The following is a 26,082-nucleotide window of genomic DNA, read 5'->3' on the forward strand; positions in this document are numbered from 1 at the left end:
TTAGCTTGTTGAAGTTGAAGAAATCATCGGCAGTGGACTCTACAACATTCGGTAACGAACACCCGTCACCCTGTTATATATCTAAGGCTGTAGATCGATATTCCACCACAAAAATATAAATATTGGTATAGAAGTCCATAGTATCCACGATTACATCTAGTTTTGCCATGTTATACCAACAGTACATACCAGTACAACGATTAGAGACAAGTTGCCAAATAATTAATTTGTCATTGTTTTTCGAAGCCAGACATATTTTTCCGTAAATTTAATAATATGGGCCGAACAGCGTTATTCACGCGCGTGCTTCAAATTCTTAACTCAGAGATAGAACCGAGACTATTTCTAACTTTCCATGACAGGCGGATGAATATAAGTTTCGCTGGGAAGTATGAAATAAGTTTAAAATTTCAGTTAGACAGAGATCAGATATCAGTCAGTAGTCAGAATATTAAAAATGGAAATGAGTCTAGCAACTATTCTGGAAGCGTCACACGTAGGAAAACGTATGTTTTCTCTTACTATTTGTGGAAGACGGGAGAAAGAGAGAGAGAGAGAGAGAGAGAGAGCAATGTCACAGTAAGGAGAAGCAGCTCAGCTGCTCTCTACGAGATTGCGAAAGTTTGCGGAGGGCGTGCGTCGTCACGTTCGCCGCACAGCAATTTGGTCAGGCGTGACGTGGCTGTCCGTCACAAATCAACCCAGCTGCGCGCACGACCTCGCTGCGATAAAGGGAGACGTGGTAGCCAGTGGACATACGTCGGGCGTTGGGTTACTACCTCGGGCCAAAAGGACGAATCCGGTGTTCAGCTTCAGATTTATACAGATCTCTATTCCTCAATTATTTACCTGTGTGTACATACACACTATGTGGTCAAAAGTACCCGGACACCCCCAAAAACATACGTTTTTCATATTAGGTGCATTGTGTTGCCACCTACTGCCAGGTACTTCATGTCAGCGACCTCAATGGTCATTAGACATTGTGAGAGAGCAGAATGGGGCGCTCAGTGGAACTCACGGACTCGTGATTGGGTGTCACTTTTGTCAACGTCTGTACGCGAGATTTCCACACTCCTAAACATCCCTAGGCCCGTTGTTTCCGATGTGATAGTGAAGTGGAAACGTGAAGGGGGACAGCACAAAAGCGTACACGTCAACTTCATCTGTTTACTGACAGAGACCGCCGACAGTTGAAGAGGGTCACACAGGAGTTCCTAACTGCAAGTACTATGACAGTTAGGTCGGAAGTGAGAAAACTTGGATTTCATGGTCGAGTGGCTGCTCATACGCCGCACATCACGCCGTTAAATGCCAAACGACACCTCGCTTGGTGTAAGGAGAGTAAACATTGGACGATTGAACAGTGAAAAAACGATGTATGTAGTGACGAATCATGGTACACAATGATGGCAGGGTGTGCCTATGGCGAATACCCGATGAACGTCATCTGCCAGCTTGCACAGTACCAAGAGTAAAATTCGGAGGCGGTGGTGTTATGGTGTGGTCGTGTTTTCCATGGAGGGGGCTTGCACCCCTTGTTGTTTTGCGTGACACTATCACAGCACAGGCCTACATTCATGTTTTAAGCCCCTTCTTGCTTCCCACTGTTGAAGAGCAATTCGGTGATGGCGATTGCATCTTTCAACATGATCCAGCACCTGTTCATAATGCACGGCCTGTGGCGGAGTGGTTACGCGACAGTAACATCCCTGTGATGGACTGGCCTGCACAGAGTCCTGACCTAAATCCTATATAACACCTTTGGGACTTTTTAGAGCTCCGACTTAATGCCAGCCCTCACCGACCGATATTGATACCTCTCCTCAGCGTAGCACTCCGTGAAGAATGGGCGCCGGCCGCGGCTGCTACGGACGCAGGTTCGAATCCTGCCTCGGGCATGGATGTGTGTGATATCCTTAGGTTAGTTAGGTTTAAGTAGTTCTAAGATCTAGAGGACTGATGACCACAGATGTTTAGTCCCATAGTGCTCAGAGCCATTTGAACCATTTTTTTGAAGAATGGGCTGCCACTCCCCAAGAAATCTTCTAGCACTTGACTGAACGTATGCCTGCGAAAGTGGAAGCTGTTATCGAGGCTAAGGGTGGTCCAACACCATACTGAATTCAAGCATTACCGATGGAGGGCACCACGAGCTTATAAGTCATTTTCAGCCAGGTGTCCAGACACTTTTGATCACATAGTGTAAATCCAAATGTTTCGCGTTTAGTGTTTTTTCCTTCGTTGTAGGTATCGTTTTTCGGTATGCAATATCAAAGTAACGGGGGAAAAGAAGGGTGGAAGGAAATGACGAGCTCGGTTTCTAATTGTTTGTATCTGACATCGAAACTCTGCTTATAGAAACTAACTCTCGTAGAGCCCCAGATGCGTCCACAAATGATGGATACTTCAGCAATTATATGGGCTGCGAAAAATCTACCATACCAATGAAAAACATTAAACTGGCGCAATGCTTAAACCAGGCAAAACCTCCTGAAAATCCTGAATTCACCAACTTATACAATATCTGATAAAAAAACCATTCGGTCATTCTTATGTAATCCGGCACTGATCAGTACACGTCACGAGAGGTGAACCCGCCATTATAAAAGAAGGTGGAGAGTATTATGTTGTAAGTACAGAAGCAGTAACAGCAGAACAGGTCAGTCAGGATAGTTAAGTGACTTCGAACGTTGACTAGTCACTGGATATCATCCGAATAAAAAAAAAATCCATCAGGGATATTTAAACCCTTTTAAAGCTCACAATCCACATATTTCTGTAGTCGATGGTAAGCGGCGCTTGAGGTGGTGGGAAGAGGGCACCACTGGACACTGGATGACTGTAACCGAGTGATTCGGAGCTCTGACTCACGCTGTACCCTGCGGCATCCCATGGAACGGTTGTAGTTTGACGAATGTTTGGAGAACGTTGCCTGCCTTCGCGTGTAGTGCCAGCAGTGAAGTACAAAGGCAGTGGTGAAGCGGTACGGGGGTGTTTTTCGTGGTTAGGGTGTCGTGCCTTTATTATGCTTAAGAAAACGCTATCAGAGGAAGGATAGGACACATTTTACAGAACCGTGTACGGCGGACAGTAGAGGAAGAATTCGGAGATGACGAGTGTTTGTATCAGTATAACAATACACCCTGTCATAAAGCATTTTCTTTGACGCAATGTTTTGGTCACGATAACACTTCTGTAATGGTCTAACCTTCCCAGAGTCCCAACCTCAGTCCAATGCAGCACCTTTGGGAACAATCAGAAGGTCGACGTTGCTACAGCCCCAGCGTCCAGAATCAAAACATTCTGTGCTTTCGGCTCTTGAGGAAAAATGTGCTGTGCCATTCCTCAATAGACACTCAGACACCAGATTGTATGTGGTGTCCCCAACAGATATCAAGGCATTATAAAAGCGAAGTGTAGACACGTCCCATATTAACGTACACTTACAGTTGTTCGGATACTTTTGATCAGATACGGTATTCTTATTTCGTGCTGTCTGTAGTCTCAACACAAAAACGATTTTTCGACGTAAGATAAAGAGAAACTGGTATACAGGCACAGTCAGCTCTTTCGACCTGATGAACGGAATGGCGCGTAGTGGAATAGATCCCACGAGACACCAAAGGCACCAAAGGCATTGACGGTAAAGTACCCCATAACCACTCAACCACCGCCCATAACCATCTGCAGAATTATCGAATCTGCAATGCTCGTAAGTATCACTCTATGGTGTCCGTGATGTGTCAATAGGATTAAGGTCGGAGATGTTTCCAGTAAGTGTTACGATCAGATAGCCTGGAGGGTTAGAGACGGGGACGGGGACAGGGTGATAGAAGACGCCCCAAGACTAGAATTTGTTTTTCAGACAATTCGGGAGCGACGGGCTGATCAGATGAAGTTACTATACATCCATGTTGTGCTGTAGGCGCGACCGCTACGGTCGCAGGTTCGAATCCTGCCACGGGCATGGATGTGTGTGATATCCTTAGGTTAGTTAGGTTTAAGTAGTTATAAGTTCTAGGGGACTGATGACTACAGATGTTAAGTCCCATAGTGCTCAGAGCCATTTGAACCATTTTTGTGCTGTAGGCAAGAAAACGGATGTACATGGTCGGATAATACACTCCTGGAAATTGAAATAAGAACACCGTGAATTCATTGTCCCAGGAAGGGGAAACTTTATTGACACATTCCTGGGGTCAGATACATCACATGATCAAACTGACAGAACCACAGGCACATAGACACAGGCAACAGAGCATGCACAATGTCGGCACTAGTACAGTGTATATCCACCTTTCGCAGCAATGCAGGCTGCTATTCTCCCATGGAGACGATCGTAGAGATGCTGGATGTAGTCCTGTGGAACGGCTTGCCATGCCGTTTCCACCTGGCGCCTCAGTTGGACCAGCGTTCGTGCTGGACGTGCAGACCGCGTGAGACGACGCTTCATCCAGTCCCAAACATGCTCAATGGGGGACAGATTCGGAGATCTGGCCAGGGTAGTTGACTTACACCTTCTAGAGCACGTTGGGTGGCACGTGATACATGCGGACGTGCATTGTCCTGTTGGAACAGCAAGTTCCCTTTCCGGTATAGGAATGGTAGAACGATGGGTTCGATGACGGTTTGGATGTACCGTGCACTATTCAGTGTCCCCTCGACGATCACCAGTGGTGTACGGCCAGTGTAGGAGATCGCTCCCCACACCATGATGCCAGGTGTTGGCCCTGTGTGCCTCGGTCGTATGCAGTCCTGATTGTGGCGCTCACCTGCACGGCGCCAAACACGCATACGACCATCATTGGCACCAAGGCAGAAGCGGCTCTCATCGCTGAAGACGACACGTCTCCATTCGTCCCTCCATTCACGCCTGTCGCGACACCACTGGAGGCGGGCTGCACGATGTTGGGGCGTGAGCGGAAGACGGCCTAACGGTGTGCGGGACCGTAGCCCAGCTTCATGGAGACGGTTGCGAATGGTCCTCGCCGATACCCCAGGAGCAACAGTGTCCCTAATTTGCTGGGAAGTGGCGGTGCGGTCCCCTACGGCACTGCGTAGGATCCTACGGTCTTGGCGTGCATCCGTGCGTCGCTGCGGTCCGGTTCCAGGTCGACGGGCACGTGCACCTTCCGCCGACCACTGGCGACAACATCGATGTACTGTGGAGACCTCACGCCCCACGTGTTGAGCAATTCGGCGGTACGTCCACCCGGCCTCCCGCATGCCCACTATACGCCCTCGCTCAAAGTCCGTCAACTGCACATACGGTTCACGTCCACGCTGTCGCGGCATGCTACCAGTGTTAAAGACTGCGATGGAGCTCCGTATGCCACGGCAAACTGGCTGACACTGACGGCGGCGGTGCACAAATGCTGCACAGCTAGCGCCATTCGACGGCCAACACAGCGGTTCCTGGTGTGTCCGCTGTGCCGTGCGTGTGATCATCGCTTGTACAGCCCTCTCGCAGTGTCCGGAGCAAGTATGGTGGGTCTGACACACCGGTGTCAATGTGTTCTTTTTTTCATTTCCAGGAGTGTAGTTTATGTGACATTCGTCTGTGAGAGACAATGGCAAAGGCGTCAGGATTTCCATTTCAGGGCATGTCTCTCCATTGGCAGCCTGGAAAGTGCACCGCTTCGTGTCCCCATCCGGCCGTCCAGGCTTAGGTTTTGCTTGATTTCCCTAAATCACTACAAGCAAATTTCGCCATGTTTCCCTTGAAAAGGGCACGGTCGATTTCCTTCCCCATTCTGTCGTAATCCGATTTTGTGCTGCGTCTCTAATGATCTCGCTGTCGCCGGGACATTAAACATTAATCTTCCTTCCTTTTTTGAAAGGTGCACCAACATGCACTGCGACTTGTTAGATCTTCTCACATGCCGTGTGACGTCTCTGATGCGCACCACATGTTGTCAAGCAATGAATTACCGAGTTATAAGGGGCGATCAAAAAGCTTCTGTCTGAGAGCGTTGCTGCAGTGTATATGCAACATAGCGTGACTCCAATGCGGGTATACGTATATGCACCGACATGTATACAAGGGATTAGTGTAGCATTCGTGTCTTTCCGACCTGAGTGAGGTAAAAGCAGGAACGTGAACTATGGAAACGTGCTGTTATTCTTTTCGTGTCTGTCGAAGGACAAACACCGGTAGACATCCATCGGAGAATGAGGAACGTGTATGAGGCAGAATGTCTGTCGAAAGCCACGGTTGTGAAATGAGCACCAAGTTCCGTCATGGTCGCTGCTTCATAATAGCGCACGTCTCCATATCGCAAAAGTCGTAATGCAAAAGTTAAGCCAACTCAAGTGGAAGACACTCGAGAACCCGCCCTGTAGTCCTGACCTCACATCATGTGATTATCACGCCTTCGGTCCATTAAAATAGGTCCTGAAGGGTCGATGATTCCAGTTGGACGAGGATGTGCAGCAGGCAGTTACGGACTTCTTCACCCAGCAGGAGACGGTGTTTTACCAGACAGTTGTCTTCAATCTGGTACGTCGGTGGGAAGGTTATCTCAATGCTCACGGCAAGTTTACCTGATTGGCATACCGATTCTGGACCTACGGCCTTCGAACGGAAACTTTTTTATTGTCCCTTATATTTGCAGTATTTTGGCTTATCTATCCATTGTTACAATCCGTCCTAGTCGACGCGCGTGTCCTTTCATCAACTCGTTGTTGCCCGCTGCCATTATCCGCGTCAGCGACCATTTCTCTCGAATCAAGGTAAGTACGGTACATGATTTAAACGTGACCCTAGAAATCCCAGTGCCTGCGCAAGTTCGAAATCATAACGCCCCACTCGTCAGTCAAAAATGGTTCAAATGGCTCTGAGCACTATGGGACTTAACATCTGTGGTCATCAGTCCCCTAGAACATAGAACTACTTAAACCTAACTAACCTAAGGACATCACACACATCCATGCCCGAGGCAGGATTCGAACCAGCGACCGTAGCAGTCGCGCGGTTCCGGACTGAGCGCCTAGAACCGCTAGACCACCGCGGCCGGCCACTCGTCAGTCACCAACTATCAAATGTACTAATGTCACCCGCCGATTTCCTCTCCATCTTTCCTCAAACAGAGCTTGTGTTCCATTTCTAATGGTTTCGTCCTTAGATCCTAATTCTGCTTTCCTTTCTTCCAATTATTGACGCAAATATTATTAAATACGCTGAATTTCACATTTGCACCTGTCTACATGTGTATTTCATCCTAATGCGCCAGCTTTCTCTTATTTTACAATATTTATAAGCGAGGCCCTTTTTTACAGACTTGACGGAACTTTATAGTGTTGAATTGTTCATTTTCATTAATTATCTATTATGTTCAGTACTCTAACAATGAGCAAACATTAATATTTTTCGCCTGAACAGGGTCTATGAAAATGTAGTGAGCGTGGGTCATGCAATGCTGCTGAACAGAAGTTAGGAAATTTGACTACTGAAATTAATTTATAACCACCAAAAAATTTATCAACGTCATCTTTCTTTGTCAGAATATATTAAGAAGTATAACTTTACAAACTATTAAGTGTGTTTTCTTGACTGATAGGTAGATCAAAAATTAACCGTGTTTTTCATAAATATGTCGCTTGATGTCACGAAGCGGAGACGTAGCATGAAGGATTTACAACACTCTGTACTAGAGCAGAAAGCACTCGTTCATCTTTTTTGACAGATTCTCTTGTTCTGTTAAGTACACAGATTACGCTGCTGGACGAAAAAATATTATTTACTTTTTGTCGGCCGAATATATTTGATGGAGCGCATTTTGCTGGCGTTAAACATCGCTGAACGTTGAAGAAAATTTAAACCATTGAAGCCCACTACCAATTTTCATAACGGAAGAGTGATAGTCTTCCGATTCTGCAATGAATTCGATGACTCTTCAGAATACTGATGTGGGGTCAAAGATTCACCAAGTATTCACGTAAGGCTGAAGGGCGATTACCGCAGGATGACGGCTTAAAGCTTGCAATCTTCCTACCAATGCGTTTGCTACATTGGATGTGGCTTCACAAGAAGATTCGCATACACATTCCGTGTATGCATCGCTACCCTGTACATAGACGTTAATTTTGCTGTACCAAACTGACGCATGTTTCTATAGAATTCAAACTTGATCAAAATTATGAAAATTGATTGGTTAACTCTATATCTACGGGTTCTGTTTGTGCTGTTTCATGTGCTCTAAGCTTTGGCTAAACTTCATCGTATACTGCAAAACTTTTTGGGCTGTAGCTACTTTTAAAATTTGCTATTGCTTGATATAACAAAGCCTTTTGTCAGATAACTTCAAAAAAAGAGTTTCTTAAGTTTCGATTAAATCCGTGTGGTCGGAAATAAGGAGACCTAGACTTCCGGACCTCCAATATCCACAGATTTACAGACATCCACACGCGAAACATGCACAACTTGTCTGTAGAGTGCATCTCTCATGAACAACATTTACCTTTATTATGGTACCGACGACGCAAGAGGCTTCTCTGAATCAGATAGTAACAGTCACAGCTGGAAACATTGCAGTTATTTCTCATTCCTGGTAGAATGCAAGCTTCGGCTTCGCTCTTCTTTCTCCTTCGGTAGGTCACCGTCATCGAGGAACTAAAGGCTAGATTACAAAGTTTACCCGTGCTCTAGAGAGTTTCCTAAAATATGCAGTAGCCAAGCCTTGCTGACCTCACGAAATTAAAAAGTAACGGGGAACGAGGCCATTAATCACCAAATATTATATTGCGTGAAAATGTGCCGTCATCGACATAGCGTTGTAAAAGGTTAGGCTTTAAAGTTCCACAGGCAACGAGGTCATATATAGACTCAAAATAGGCGTTGCTGATGCTATTTCTGTAATACAAATACGTTCATCACGCAGCTACTAAAAGCCTTAATATTTCGTTAAGCTCTGATGACGGTAGCGACGCGATGTGGAATGAACACAAAAAGACACGAAGAGGGTTGGGGCCCCATCCAGACCCTTACTCGCTTACACATCACCTACAAATGGTTGGAGATAGGTTTAAGGCGTGAAAATGTCTCCAGAAGTCGTCCGAGATTTGCACTGTTGTGTAGGATCAATCCCAAATGTCAGGTGATCCGCAGAGATGATGAAGAGAGGGACAAAGAACAAGCAGTCCCATGTCCGTGGAGCGTTCCTCAAAGCATTCCGAAAGTTTTGGGAGCCGTGTGATGGTGCGCTGTCTAGATAAGGTACAGGTCGTCTGTAGAAAGGAAGTAGGTTAGTGGATTACGTTCGTGTTATTAACTCTTCATTTCTGGACACTATCCCTATGTCGTTTGCTGGTGAAATATGATGGCTGACGCATAGAGAACCCCATGTCAACCTCTTCAACAAAAGGCAACGGTGCCTTATTGGCACGCCTAAACAGCTTTTCGCCTTAATCGTACACGGTTTTTCGTGTGTAACAAGGAGTATCGTGACTGATGAGTCCACACACCGTTCTTATCCATATTTCGAGAGTCGTGGTCCCATACTAAGCTGTTTGTCATGTGACCTGCGATGCGGAGAGGTATATGGGTGACATGGTGTTTCAGTACACCTCAGCGGCTATTTGGTTCTGCATGGTATGGCTGTACACTGGTTTTGTTTAGCAAGTTGACTGCCATGAGGCCACCGGCGGACACAAGAGAGGTTCTCACCTGACGATTATCTTGTTAAAGGTTTTGAACTTCGTTTTACTGCAGCTTCTCACACCATCACCTGATAGACTGTACTAAACAGAGTGCATTGTGTGACCGCCGGAAAGTACAGGGCGTCAGGCGTGAGACACTAGCACAAAATAAACAGTATACAGAAAAGAAAACAAGGGGCAACTTCTTTGATTTGTATCAAGTCAAGCGTTGCGCTCGGTACCATACCAAAAGCGCATAAGGGCGAAACGAATGCTGTTTACTAGTACGGTTCGAAATGGACATTCTTAAGAAACGGTAGTAATGTAACAGGCTAAATGAAAACATTTACAAAGGAAACGGTAAGAAAACAGTTTGTGGTAAATCTGTAGCCAACAACCTCTCTCAAAAGCTTTTAAATTCATTGTGGTTCACATATGCAAGCTGCCATTGCTTTTAGATTCAGGTGACAGTGAAGCTGCTTTGTTTTGTAAATATCTATTTTTTTGCAGAAATTTTATTTTACTTCTTAATTTTTTTTCTTGGACTTTGAGCTGCTAAATCAACTTCACTTCCAACAGAAACAGCTGTTATGGGACACTCTGCAGGAGTATCAGTGTTTGTATCAATGATGAAATTTTCATTTATGTTTTGAGCCTGAAAGTAACACACACGCACATTACTTTAAATAAAGACGGTATACTGCATTAAAATTTAATTTATATAAATGTTTTGAATTAAGCCCAGACCTATAAGTTCTGTTTAATATATTAGGTAATATGGATCATAGTCGTTCAGTATTGAAACTTCTGTCAAACTTTGTCCTAAATAAGAGACATGTTTCAATTTATTCCATTTTGTAACTATTGGTGTGGAATGTCTTCTTCTTGGTCATTTTCTTCAGCAGTAAGTAAAACAATAAATCGCGATCACTAATTTCAGAAACGTGCGTCTTCTTCAACAAATTGTTCACGACTGGGCTGCAGGCTACTTCCACGTGGAGCCGTCTGTAAGACCTATTTTCTCCATGCTGTAGTCAGATGTGGCTTCCCTTCCAACTCTGACAACAATTTCAGTAAGTTAGCTACGTTTATTACAGAGCAACGTATCACCTTACATGGGGTATAAAGGGACTACAAGGTCAACAGTCCACCTCATATGGCTCAGTCGTAAACTAGCCAGCGACCACACTTCGCTCTTCAACCCCTTAAAATTTTATGTTCAGATTACTTGGCAATTAAGTATCACAGTTATTGATTGGTTGGTTGATTTCGGGGAGGGGAACAAACATCAAGGTCATCGGTCCCATCGGATTAGGTAAGGATGGGGAAGGAAGTCGGCAGTGCCCTTTCAAAGGAACCATCCCGGCATTTGCCTGAAGCGATTGAGGTAAATCACGGAAAACCTAAATCAGAATGGCCGGTCGCGGGTTTTAGCTGTCGTCCTCCCGAATACGAGTCCAGTGTGCTAACCACTCGCCATCTCGCTCGGTATCACAGTAACTATGACGGATGTCGAAAAAATAGACACTTTACTATCGAACTGTGATATGAAACTGTAAGATACGAAATAAATCAGTTTTGTGTGCCAGTGAGTTTCCTCACACTTAAATGAGAGATATTATATACAGTAGTGTCACCGCCAGACACCACACTTGCTAGGTGGTAGCCTTTAAATCGGCCGCGGTCCGGTAGTATACGTCGGACCCGCGTGTCGCCACTATCAGTGATTGCAGACCGAGCGCCGCCACACGGCAGGTCTAGAGAGACGTCCTAGCACTCGCCCCAGTTGTAAAGCCGACTTTGCTAGCGATGGTTCACTGACAAATTACGCTCTCATTTGCCGAGACGATAGTTAGCAGTCCGCAGCTCGTGGTCGTGCGGTAGCGTTCTCGCTTCCCACGCCCGGGTTCCCGGTTTCGATTCCCGGCGGGGTAAGGGATTTTCTCTGCCTCGTGATGACTGGATGTTGTGTGATGTCCTTAGGTTAGTTAGGTTTAAGTAGTTCTAAGTTCTAGGGGACTGATGACCATAGATGTTAAGTCCCATAGTGCTCAGAGCCATTTGAACCATTTTTGATAGTTAGCATAGTCTTCAGCTACGTCATTTGCTACGACCTAGCAAGGCACCATTATCATTTGCTATTTATCTTGTGATGCATGTACCGTCAGACCGATGTTCACCAATTATGGATTAAAGTTAAGTATTCCAGAAGCTACGTACTATTTTTGCTAATTGTCCTGTTCCAGACCTCACGCCATCCTGCGTGAACTTAAACGCGTGCCCTTCGGCCTCCCGTCCTAGTGGATTGGCTGTCTTGCCAGTCCACAAAAGAACCTCTACCGAAAAACTAACTCTAGGAGTTGACATGTCTTTGCTTCATTTACATACAGTATTCTTTACAGTTTAATGAGCTCTTATTCCTTACAGCAAGAAAATCGTAAAACTCATTTTTCTCGTGTAGTGTCATCAGCTGCTTCGTGGGAACCATTCGTTACTTGATTATGTGGCATTTTCTCTCACCACTGTACATTATATATTTATAACATTAATAGTACATCAAACAACTGTTTACTTTTAGGTAGGCCCATCAGCTAAAACGCACAATAAATAAAATAAACAAAACGCCTGCGTTAGTCTTTGGCTTCAGACGTGACTGTCCACTCAGTTTCAATATGGCAGACTTCGCGCATGCGCACTACATTTTGGCGCATGAATTGGAGCTGAGTTTCCATTCTGTATACTCTCTGTTTTGCATTCTAGTACAGGGGATCTCACGCATAGAAAATCGCGCGCGTGCAAAGGGAGGGGCGGAGAGTGCCTGCACGGTGCATCGATGCGACTCGACTTAATTCGGCCTACTCGGCTTTCGTGGTGAAGCCGCTGTGGAGCGCCGCCGAGTGTGTTGATTGAGAGCTAACTCAGATTGAAGCAGAAAAGCGCAAGACAGTTTCTAGAATAATGGAACATCCTGCTACGAAAAAAGCAAAGATTTCCAAAATTCTATTTAAACTGGAGTGGAAAATTCCTTGTATTTTTGTTAGTTGTGACGATAAAGCCAAATGCTTCATCTGCAGTACAGTCATGACGTGTATAAGAAAATCGTCTGCTGAAGGACACTACAGCAAACTGCATTCAGAAAAGTATAGTGAATTTGTAGGGGACGCCAGAGAAGAAGAATTAAGGATATTTTAAACTCTAGCAGAAGAGAATTCTAATCCAAAAATGAGGTTTGTAACATTGCTGTAGCATGTTCATGTTGGTTGAAGATCCTGAAAAACGCTCTGAAGTTCGTTTATATTCCTCCTAAATTTGTGTTCGTTATCGTTTTTGCTTGTATTATTACCAACACAATTTTTTTCTTTAATTTAGGGCGAAGAAGATGAAGGATGCTGCGAAAGGACTCTTATAGCTGGTATAAAGTCGCTTTAAATCTAGCAAGAGGTGGGAAGCCGTTCATTGAAGGGCCATTAATAAAGTATATTTTGTTGGATGTAGAAGAGACAGTGAATCCCTCATTAGTTCCCGTATACAGCAGCATTCCACCTCCCAGTATGACAATATCTCACCGAATCAGTGACTCTGCTGAAAATTTGCATGGACAGTTGGCAGCCAAAATTGAAAACCTCCTATCGTACTTCATGAGTCCACGGATATTAGCGACACAGAACAGTTAGTCATTTTTTGCGCGGTGTGGACGACGACCTATACGTAACGGAAGAGCTCCTGCATGTGATTTCGATGAAGGACACTATAACAGGGGCGGATATTTTGAAAGCGGTAACCACAGATGGGTCGCCAGAAATGCACGGTAAAGTAAAAGGTATTATTGGTTTACTGAGGGAAAAAGTTAACATGCCGAATTTAACTTCCGTTCATTGTTTCAGACACCAAGAGGCTTTTTGTGCAAAGGGTATTGGTATCCAATAGCTGATGAACGTAGTGGTGCGTATCGTGAACTACACTCCTGGAAATGGAAAAAAGAACACATTGACACCGGTGTGTCAGACCCACCATACTTGCTCCGGACACTGCGAGAGGGCTGTACAAGCAATGATCACACGCACGGCACAGCGGACACACCAGGAACCGCGGTGTTGGCCGTCGAATGGCGCTAGCTGCGCAGCATTTGTGCACCGCCGCCGTCAGTGTCAGCCAGTTTGCCGTGGCATACGGAGCTCCATCGCAGTCTTTAACACTGGTAGCATGCCGCGACAGCGTGGACGTGAACCGTATGTGCAGTTGACGGACTTTGAGCGAGGGCGTATAGTGGGCATGCGGGAGGCCGGGTGGACGCACCGCCGAATTGCTCAACACGTGGGGCGTGAGATCTCCACAGTACATCGATGTTGTCGCCAGTGGTCGGCGGAAGGTGCACGTGCCCGTCGACCTGGGACCGGACCGCAGCGACGCACGGATGCACGCCAAGACCGTAGGATCCTACGCAGTGCCGTAGGGGACCGCACCGCCACTTCCCAGCAAATTAGGGACACTGTTGCTCCTGGGGTATCGGCGAGGACCATTCGCAACCGTCTCCATGAAGCTGGGCTACGGTCCCGCACACCGTTAGGCCGTCTTCCGCTCACGCCCCAACATCGTGCAGCCCGCCTCCAGTGGTGTCGCGACAGGCGTGAATGGAGGGACGAATGGAGACGTGTCGTCTTCAGCGATGAGAGTCGCTTCTGCCTTGGTGCCAATGATGGTCGTATGCGTGTTTGGCGCCGTGCAGGTGAGCGCCACAATCAGGACTGCATACGACCGAGGCACACAGGGCCAACACCTGGCATCATGGTGTGGGGAGCGATCTCCTACACTGGCCGTACACCACTGGTGATCGTCGAGGGGACACTGAATAGTGCACGGTACATCCAAACCGTCATCGAACCCATCGTTCTACCATTCCTAGACCGGCAAGGGAACTTGCTGTTCCAACAGGACAATGCACGTCCGCATGTATCACGTGCCACCCAACGTGCTCTAGAAGGTGTAAGTCAACTACCCTGGCCAGCAAGATCTCCGGATCTGTCCCCCATTGAGCATGTTTGGGACTGGATGAAGCGTCGTCTCACGCGGTCTGCACGTCCAGCACGAACGCTGGTCCAAGTGAGGCGCCAGGTGGAAATGGCATGGCAAGCCGTTCCACAGGACTACATCCAGCATCTCTACGATCGTCTCCATGGGAGAATAACAGCCTGCATTGCTGCGAAAGGTGGATATACACTGTACTAGTGCCGACATTGTGCATGCTCTGTTACCTGTGTCTATGTGCCTGTGGTTCTGTCAGTGTGATCATGTGATGTATCTGACCCCAGGAATGTGTCAATAAAGTTTCCCCTTCCTGGGACAATGAATTCACGGTGTTCTTATTTCAATTTCCAGGAGTGTATATTCGTTCTGAAGGGCTCAATCATCGTCAGTTCAAAGAATTTTTGATTTCTTTTGAAGAGGAGAATCCATGCTGAGGTACGGTGGCTGAGCAAAGGGAAAGTGATTACCCGAATTTTTTTCAGTCTGGAACCGCGCGACCGCTACGGACGCAGGTTCGAATCCTGCCTCGGGCATGGATGTGTGTGATGTCCTTAGGTTAGATAGGTTTAAGTAGTTCTAGGTTCTATGGGACTGATGACCTCAGATGTTAAGTCCCATAGTGTTCAGAGCCATTTGAACCATTTTGAACCCGAATTTTTCGACTACGCCACGCCGTGGCTCAGTTTTTCGAGATCATTGGACGTCTGGAGCCACTATTGCATCACCCTGAATCGATAGTTGATTTAGGATTTTTGGCAGACATTACGGCTGTCCTAACCGGTTTAAGACTTAAACTCCAAAAATAAAGTAATCTCATCAACGATATGGCGGGCAAAATAAAAGCTTTACAACGTTAACTTTAGCTCCTCAAAACCAACCGTTCAGAGAAAAGTATGGAACACTTTATAGAGCTAGGTAAGCGATACATAAATTTTGCCTTTATTAGGGCATCCGTATTTTGAAAATTGCTTTATTCAGAATGGTACTATGATTTTTTTTCTTCTGACAGCATCCGTGTGGGATGAAACGTGCTTTGAAAAATACGTCGTGGTGCTACAATCCATTGAAAATGAGTTCAGAAACCGATACCAGGTAATGTACCAATACGTCACTAACAGCAAAATAGAGTCGATTTCGTTAAATGTACAAGTGTTACAATATATTAAAGACTACAGTCCACAGCAACTGATTATTAAAACATTTCTAGTTTTAGTACTTCAAAGCAAGTTTACACATTAATTTCATTTATTGATGTTTATGTAATGGGAAATTACTAACTTTCAGCCAATAACTGATATGTTTGTAAAGCCATTTTCCATAGCAACTGAGACAAGTACGTCTCTCGATTTACGTTTCCAGCTAATAAATTTGCAAACCAGTGATCACCAAAAAGACGTATTTTACGACATCAAAGATTTTCTCGAATTCTACCAGAATTTGTCGAAGGAAGAATTTCCCAAACTGCACAGAGAAGGAGCAAAGATTATTTATATGCCTGGTTCTACATGTGTATGTGAAAGGTTTGTTTCCTGTTTTGTCATGTGCGAAAACTAGACTGCGTGCAAGTATTTCTGACTGTAATTTAAAAATGCTCTAAGAATTGCTGTCAGGCGATCTCTCGTTCCAGATCTTCGTAGCATAACTGCAAATAGAAAAAGGGGAAAATAGAAGAGATAATTTTCTGTTGAAACCAAATTTAAAATTATTATTACTATCATAGTCATCATCATCATCATCATCATTGCTATTATCATTTAAATTTCTTTTTCACCGGTAATCTTCACCTCCAAACTAAGCTCTCCGCCCACTGCACGTAAACATTTGGCTATAACGAAGAAAACAGACGTGAAGTTTTGGAAAAGATCGAGACAGGAGGGGCGAGCGAGGAAAGCGTAAGGAAAGAGAGAGACGGCGTTACTGTGCAAAGGCGGGGAGTGGGAGTTTGCTCCGTCGTCAACATAATGAAGGTGTCCTCTCGACTCTACACTGCCCGATGCGCTGGCACAAACATCCCGAGAGGCCCTGCTGTAGTATGTCCGCTGGGGCCTCGCGGCAGCCAAAATGGTTCAAATGGCTCTAAGCACTACGGCACTTAACAGCTGAGTTCATCAGTCCCCTAAACTTAGAACTACTTAAACCTAACTAACCTAAGGACATATCACACATCCATGCCCGAGGCAGGATTCGAACCTGTGACCGTAGCAGCCGCGTGGTTCCGGACTGAAGCGCCTAGAACCGCTCGTCCACTGCGGCCGGCCGTGGCAGCCAACGTGTTAATTAGAGTGTGTTTTACTGTACTACGGCTTATGAGTGTATATCCAACGCTATAATGTCCGATATACGACGGCGCCTTGTGATGTAAACACGTTTTTTACTACTGGGATGGGGTGTCTCCTGACTGTCAGATGTGCTGATATCATGCATCTTGGCCATCCTGCCTTCCACACATTTGCCAACATCCTAGTCACGTGATTTGTCGATATATTAATCAACTGTCTGTGGAACACGATAAACCTTTCTTACAGATTGCTGTCGCAGATTTTTGTTTATTAAAATATAAAGATTGTCATTCCACATAAAGCTAACCTTCTTATCTGCAGCTTTGTGTCGTAAATGTGTAGATCAACTACAGTGTTCATATGTAACTAAGAAAACTATACTTTAGCAAGTGCTAAATAGGACGAGGGTAAGACTGTGATTAGTTCGAATTTCTTACGTTTTCTTGTAAGAATTAATGGATTTACAGTCAAATGTACACACCTGGTCATCAAAAATACAACAACAACAATGATAGCCAGCAACGAAATTTTACATGTCGCGTGTATACAGCAGAGTTAAAAGAACACATGCTTGAATTAGAAGGTAATTTGCTGATATACAGGGTCCGAAATACAGTATACAGGTGTGTCACCTCTTGCACCAACAATTGGACAAACCCGACTGGACATCGAGTCGAACTAATTTGGATAAAAGTTACAGGTACAGTGTTTCCAGTGGGTGAAAGATTTGGAGAAAGTGCAGCCGAGCGCGAAAATCGAACACCCTCTGTATCGAGGTAGCTCTTGACAGCAGGGCAGCATACAGTCTTGCAATATCGTGTTTAAATCTAATGTCACAGATACCTCCAGGACAGGGCGCAGCCTCCGAGCTTAACATGCCAGAAATGGGCGCCACTTATAGAAATTAGGGGCTATATGGACTCAATTGCACCCAAAACCGTGACTACAGGTTACAAGCTTGTGTATCGACGACGAATGCTGTATAGCAATATTCGCTCCCCTCGGATCCTGCACATATTAATTCGTTCACGCAGAACCTGGACTATACTGCAAAGACGACATCGTGCCGCTCCTTAACCTGTGTTGCCATTGGGTGCACCATTGGCCGCGTCAAGGAAAACCGCAAGAATGGTCTCCGTCCTGTATGTGCTCCAGATGTTATCGCTCTATCGGTGTGGATACTTCTGTTGGCACACACCAGCTCATTTCCTGACTCAAAGAGAGTGATGTGGCTGTGCGATCCTGCACAATCCAGCGAAAAATATGTCAGTCCTCTTGAGTGCTAGTCGCATAGGGCCGTTAGGATCCTGTATGGCTTTGAGCAAGGCTCTTCTGAACCCATAGTTTCTGTATTTCCATGACAGTCATAGGATACCGACCGATACGAGCAGAAATATTTCGGAACGATAAACTGCGAACGATAAGCTGCTGCCATGATTCTGTGGCAGTTCAATTCCAGCACCTGCTGGTGGAAGTTTCTCCTTCTTACATGTGGCATAACATGATCTTATCACATGCACTAACATTCAGATGCGATTTCTGAATTAGAAACCCGCTCTGTAATCTTCCCTTTTCTACAGTCTACTTGTCTTACTCCTAACGACCTATCCAAGTTTGTAGTACACTTCATGGCGATTTGTTGCATGCCACCTTCATGGTTTTTCCGTTTTAACGGCCAGCAGTGCTTTTTTAAATGTTCACCACATGCAGGTCGTACAATCATTCGTTGTGGAGCAATATTTTATTTTGAGCAGTTGTTGTGCAAGTTCTTCCTTTAGCCTCAATGTGTCGGTTGGGCTCGTACATTTATCACAGAAACTCTGCCACATATAGCAAAACGTGTGAAAATTGTGAGTTCGAAACTACTACACTGCTTTTTATTTGCCGGCGACTATGCTTTAGAGACGCAGTGGAGTGCTAAAAGAATCGTCAGAGACCGCTCCCCACCTCGGATTCCGATAGCTCGCTTGACACTCTTCTCCATCGGAAAGGATATTGGGAAAGAGAGATCTGCAGAGCCTTTCAACGCACGAACATCTCTTAAGAGCTGTCTGGTAAGAAAGGAGGCACAGATGAATATTAGATTTCTGCGTTGTATGATTGTATTGTTTCAAAGGTCGCAAGCACTAGGAAGCATGAAACTATTATCTGGGACTCTGCTAAAGTCACATAGTCTCTCGTACTGTGTTCGCATTTTGTGATACAGGTTTCTAGGAGTTGATAAATGCCACACAAATGTAGGAGCTTTTGTTCGTTGTGATTTTAAGCCGAAGCTAGTCGGATGACAGCGCTGAAATATGGGGTGAGTTAACGTTCACCGAAATTAATATGTCTCATTAAAAAATCTATAAAGTGACCAAATACTCGTCCTCTGATCTACCCAGCACGTCCCACTGTAAACTGAATGACAGGTATATTGCAGAATAAGCAGGTTCGTACTAAGACGTTGATTATGTCCTTTCGTACTAAGACGTTGATTATGCCCTAAGGTATCTATCTTTAGGCCCTAGCACATAGCCAGCAAACACCACACACTAATTCTCAAGTAAAAACTATCACAAAAATACGGATCAATGAATTCTGGTATATTTATTGGTTTTTGTGATCACATAACCGACAAATTATGTTCAATTTACTACTCTTAGGGTAATATGGGAAACGGAGTTGTACAGCACGCAGGTATGTAAACGTATTAATTGTAACGTCTTAGTGAGTGTCCAAATATACGGAGTCAGTAAATAATGAAAAGATGGCAAAATACAATCGTTAATTTCTAGTAAGAAGTATATAGGTCAGGTTCTGCGTGTTACAGCTGAATTCGTTTTAATGACGAACAATAAGAATGCTGAACACAAAGGTCTATTCGTTCTAATGCTGCGAAGAATATATAAATCAGCGTAACAGGTTCGCTCGCGTAAAGCGGAAAATCCGGGTTCGACTAACAGTCCGACACAAATTTTCATTATCATCATTCCACTATACTGCTGATAGTTGTCCGTATTCGCAACTGCGAATGTATTGTATGAATGGCATCAGTGGACCGGCCGGGTTGGCCGAGCGGTTCTAGGCACTACAGTCTGGAACCGCCCGACCGCTACGGTCGCAGGTTCGAATCCTGCCTCGGGCATAGACGTGTGTGATGTCCTTAAGCTATTTAGGTTTAAGTAGTTCTAAGTTCTAGGGGACTGATGACCTCAGAAGTTAAGTCCCATAGTGCTCAGAATCATTTGACATCAGTGGTGCCAAGTTGTCTTTTGCGCCAGTTGTCTTTTGGGCCTGAAAAGACCACGTACATGCTATTGAAAGGGTATCTTTTAACAGACACGATCATGAAATGAAATGACAGGTCCATAAAGAGAACTTCCGTCACTAGATACTTAGCCGTCTTTTTGGACGAACGACAAAATTATAGTACACGTATTGAAGAAATGAGCAAGAGAGGCAGTAACAAGATGAACAAAATTATTAGTCTAACCTGTTACGATTATAAGCTTCCAATGCAAACAGAAAGACCGTGTCATAACGCTATCTTAAGTCGATGGTGGGATACTGCGCAACTGATTGAGCACGCAGACTTCTGCTCATAGCGCCAGCACGGGTAATTAACAGAATCTAACGCGGAAAACTTCGATTGACAGGAACTTTTGGCACAGTGTCAGTTGAGGTTTTGAAGAATACTTGGAAGATGTCTATTTGATCTCTAGATACGGAAAAAGGCGGCTATGTATTCGCTGAATAAAGAACAATAGCATGAAGTACTGAATTTAATAGGAATACACTATCAGATACTTCATCTACGGCAGAAACGATGGGATGGTGCCCATACAGCGATGCGCACTTATAGTTTTAGACGAAGTATTAAAGAGAGTATGGGATTTAAGCAACTGAATTCCTCAAGAGGCGTGACAGACTTCTTGACTAGTCATGGGCCCTACAGCGCCACCGATTTGGTAGAAGACAAACCTCAGACTGTGCCTGTGGTGAAGAAGTTACGTCACAACAAACCATCTAGGGATGTCCGCTATATGCCGATTTGATAATACTCATCGGCTGCAGTAGATTTATATATTTATTTAGCGTATGGCGCTACACACATGGTTTACACTTATTTCATTATGAAATTATATGATAAAATACACTATAAAATACATAAGTGAAGGATACATATTCAGATAAAATATAATACAAAAACACAACAAAAAGTAACATCACAGCAGATATTTTGCGTTACGCAAGTCTTCAAATTCTGGAGTCCAAATTGGCGATCCATTGGAGGCAGGGCGGTGTGGCGTTGAAGAATCAGCCCGACTATCCTGGTAGGCTCTTAATTCACAGTCCTGGGCGATGTGCTGTATTGTTTGACTAGGTGCCCCACAGTCACAGCTAGGGCTGGGAAGCTTTCCCCATTTGTGTAGATTGTGTGCACATAGTCCATGTCCTGTTCGGATTCCTTTTAGGCTTTTCCATAGCTGTCGTGGAAGTTCAAAGCCCTTAGGTTTCTCTGATGGAAAGATAAGTTCACAGTTGTCAGGAGATGCACTATCACTCCAGCTCTCGTGCCATTTAGTATCCATGATGAAGTTGGCAGCTGACAGTTGTTGAGCCAATCTTAAAGGGGGATTTTGGAGCGGAGTCGTGTTCTTTCCAAAGTGGGGACATCTTCATGGATAGGAAGTAGGGGGTTATTCATTATTTTTGTGTATTCCTTCATCAGAGCTTCCTGTCTTCGCAGGGAGGGTGGAGCTATATGACTAAGTGTTGGAAGCCAATATAGTGGGGTAGTCTTTAAGCATCCAGTTATGGTTCTTATAGCAGCGTTGAGTTGGGTATCCACCTTGTTTACATGCTTGCTGGTTAACCACGCTGGTGCACAGTACTCGGCTGCAGAGTACACTATGGCGAGTGCAGTGGTTCGTAGTGTGTCTACTGCTGCTCCCCAGTTAGTGCTGCAGAGTCTCTGAATGAGGCTGTTCCGTGGGCTTATTTTATTGGATACATTTTCCAGGTGTCTTTTGAAGGATAAAGTCCTATCTAGAGTGACCCCCAGGTACTTTGGATATGGCTGATATCGCAGTTGACTGTTATTCATATGAGCCTTCAGCTCATATTCCGCCATTCTGTTGTTCAAATGAAAACAGCTGACTTCAGTGTTGGTGGGATTTGGTATTAGCCTCCATTTGGTGAAATACTCATGCATTTTGTTTAGGTCAATTGTGAGGATGTTTTCAGTGTCTTCAAACTGCTTGCTTTGGGTAGCTAGGGCCATATCATCAGCATAGCTGAACTTCCTTGGGATGGTTTCAGGCAGGTCAGAGATGTAAAGATTAAAGAGCATTGGTGCTAAAACTGATCCTTGAGGCAGTCCATTGTTCAGTAGAAATGGCATAGAGGACTCGCTGTCAAGGAGATACTACTTTGTGAGACAGAATGGCAGAACTTGGACAAAAATGCTGACTCTACTTCAAAACAGGGTTGGGTAGATCGTTATCTAGAGTTTACGCAAGGAGATTGAGAAGCAACATAGCGAAGGCTCCGGAAGTCTACAGTTGCTTCAGGAGAACATCCAACACCAGATGCACGGCCACCGTAAGAACGCGAGAGAGAAATGCAGCCATGAACCATGCCCCAACTGGAGCCACACTTCGCGAACACTCGGCTCCGTGCAAGGCCTACAGGAAATCAGTATGTAATTGAAAAGGTACCCACTGAAGGTCTTAAGTCTGTCGTCTTCTGCTGAGAATTTGCATGGATTTAAACACGCAGTCAAGAATTTTTAAACTCGCCTGAAATAGTTACTCGCTCCCCACCTGAGACAGCTGCTGGCGCTCATATGACTTGCAGTCTCACGTGGTGTGACATACGCACCAAGGCCTGTCCCCCTTGTGGGCATTGCTAGAACCGAGGTGACGTAGGCTGCCGTGTGGGTGCACTCCTTAGGCCGTCGGTTCACGTGACGAGCTATAACTAACGGTGACGTGGCGGTCTACAGGTTTTGTGAGATCACTTCCTGCTGTTTCACGTTGAGGAGCTGTTTCTTGAAGTGAAATACAAAATAATTCCTGCAATATTTCGGCAACGTGCCACATAAAGTAGAAACAATAGGAAGCAACAACTCTCGCTACGTCACAAGCAGAAATGAAGACGCCATACTGTATTTTTCGTGTCCATCAGAAGCCCATAATCGGTGGTGTTGATGTTATGCGTTACACCCTACGAATATATGCTGTTTTTAAGCAACAGCACATTGAATTTCTAGAGAAAAAATCGTTATTGGTACGATTTGTTGTAATTAAATGATGAGAAACGTCATATTGGTGGTTAACTAACTTCCGTATTCAATTTTCGTTTTATAGCTCTTGTGTTATAAGAGTAAGCCATTTGAAGGCAATGACCCACTGATGATTCGTGAAAAAATGCTGTTCTTTTAGGATTTGTTATAATTAAGTGTCAATTATTAACATTTCGTCCGCCCCGGTAGCTGAGCCTAGTCTGCGTTCGGCAGGGCAGCAGTGCGCACCGCGCTCGGCCGTCCACGCCGCTGCGCGCGCGGAGTGTTTTGTTTACTTCCACGTCACAGCGCTTCTCAGTCGAACAAGCTGCAATGGCCAACTCTTAGAGGAATAATACTCTTAAGTTCACCTTCTCAAATGAATACGCACGACCCAAAGCACTGGCCGTCGAACGCTTCCTACGTGAAGACGTGAAGATCCCGCGTGACGAACTCATCGGCATACACCTATCGATCATTAGCAGCGTCGTTTATGTTAAGGTGACTTCCGACGCTGCCTGCAACGAGATCATTCAAAGGACGCGACATGGACTAAAATTTCGGCACTCCGACGGAAACGTCGGGCCTGTGGATGTCGACCATGCAGGACTTGGCCTTCGGACGATCCGTGTATTCGAACTGCCTTTCGAGGTGACTGAAGATGCAATCATCGCGGCGCTAAGTCCGTTCGGAAAAGTCCAGAGCCACGTAGCCGAGACATGGGCACAGTTTACGACGTATCCGGTGCTTAATGGTGTGAGACAAGTCCGAATCGATCTCAAACGGCACGTTCCATCGTACATTTCTATCGGCGGCTGCCGTGCGGTGGTCATTTACGACGGACAACCTCGAACATGTTCCGGTTGTGGCCAAGAAGGCCACGTCCGTAATGAATGCCTGCAACGCCGCATCACACAACTAAGGCCCGACGATACGAACACTGACAGAACCGTGACCACCCTTCCAGTCACCTATGCGGCGACACTGCACGTCCAGCCCTCACAAGGCGCCGTTCACGAGCGTCTCTCTGGTCCGATACACCCGGAGGCGTCCCAGCACCTTGACACCGGCGATGCCGCCCGTGAACATGTCCAACAGCCGGACACATCCACGCTAGAAGATCACAAGGATACCAATGAGAGTGTTCTGGAGAATGAAGACCGCATCATAGCACCCGCGGCTTTTGTACCGGAACGACGTGAATCTCTTCCTTCCTCAGACACCGAAACTCATTGCCGAAAGCAGAAGTCGCCCAAACGACGAAAAAAACGCCGCAAGACATCAGACTCGACCATTGAGCCCCCTCCGCAGGACGAAGAGATGCCACATCACTCCGACGGAGAACACGATAACACATTCTCCTCTGCCACGGAGACACGTCATCCACAAGACGGTGAACCGTCCAACGGAGATCGTGCGCAAGCCCCGCGCCCAGAAGCCATGGAACATAGCACGCCTGTTGTCACCGACGCCATTGAGCCGACTCGGCCAGCGCTGCCACCTCTCGCCGATGTCAAACCTGTCGGACACCTTTCATGGGCGGATGACACGGATTTCCCACCTCCATCTGATGCGGAAATGAGATCTGTTTCTCCGTTAGACCAAAACTAAAATGGGGGAAGTTTCTACGGCGAATCCTGCGACTTCTATGGACTTCCAGCATCCACAACAACAATCTTCACCAGCTACGACCCTATCAACAGCACGGATCTCCCATCAGGCGTACCGAATCGCTACTATCAATACTAATAATATCGGCTCCCATCCTAAACTTCAACTGCTCCGTGACACGCTAAGAGCAGCGGACATCGACATCGCCCTATTACAAGAACTGAGGACAGCGACTTGGACTGGGTGTTATGGATATGAGACGTACGCCGCCCCTGCAGCTATGGAACACACAGGCGCAGCCATCCTCCTCCGAGAAGGAATTGCAGTTTCCGATGTCGCATACCTCCCAACGGCGCGAGGGGTGGCCATAACAGTTGAAGGACTCAAAATCATAAATCTCTACGCCCCATCGGGCACTGATAAACGGAGGGACCGCTCCCAGTTCTACGCAGAAGATATCACGCCTTTATTCCTCGGTCGATACGATCATCTCATCGTAGGTGGAGATTTCAACTGTGTTCTCGAGCGCACAGACCAATACCCTCATTTCACCACATGTCCCGAACTTCGCTTCTTCGTCCGCCGCCTTCGTCTCCTCGACACTTGGCGAGTGATACACGGCGACCGCCCGGGGTATACACACATCACGAGCCACTCCGCCAGCCGACTTGATAGAATATACATCTCTAACGCTCTAAAATCAGTTCTCCTCGACGCGGAACGTTGGCCGTCTGCCTTTTCGGATCATGACATCTATATCTGTACCATGAACCTACGTCGACAATCTATATGGCGCAGTGCAGGACCCTGGAAACTCAATGTAGCGCTACTGCGGGACCCTGAATGTCGACAACAGGTCACCGACACGTGGCACACCTGTGTTCAACGCATTACGCGTTACGAGACCACACTGCAGTGGTGGTTGCTGTGCGCCAAACCGGCCATCCGACGCACATTGACACACTATGGCAGAGCAAAAGCCAGGTGGAATCACCATACAACTGATTTCTACTATAGCGCTCTACGTGAACTCATGGATCATCCTCCATCCCCGGATCGCCTCAAAGAAGCTCAACGCATCAAGGCAAAGATTCTATCCTTGACCATATGCCGTCTAGAGGGAGCCATTGTACGAGCCCGCAGCCAAGACAGGATTAATGGTGAAGAACCTTCTATGCATCATATTGTTCAAAATATTCGTCGACGCCGACAGGCTTTAATGACAACTTTAGACTTACCTGATGGACGACGGCTGACTTC

The sequence above is a fragment of the Schistocerca serialis genome, chromosome 3 (assembly GCF_023864345.2).
Source record: "Schistocerca serialis cubense isolate TAMUIC-IGC-003099 chromosome 3, iqSchSeri2.2, whole genome shotgun sequence".
Taxonomy (NCBI): Eukaryota; Metazoa; Arthropoda; class Insecta; order Orthoptera; family Acrididae; genus Schistocerca; species Schistocerca serialis.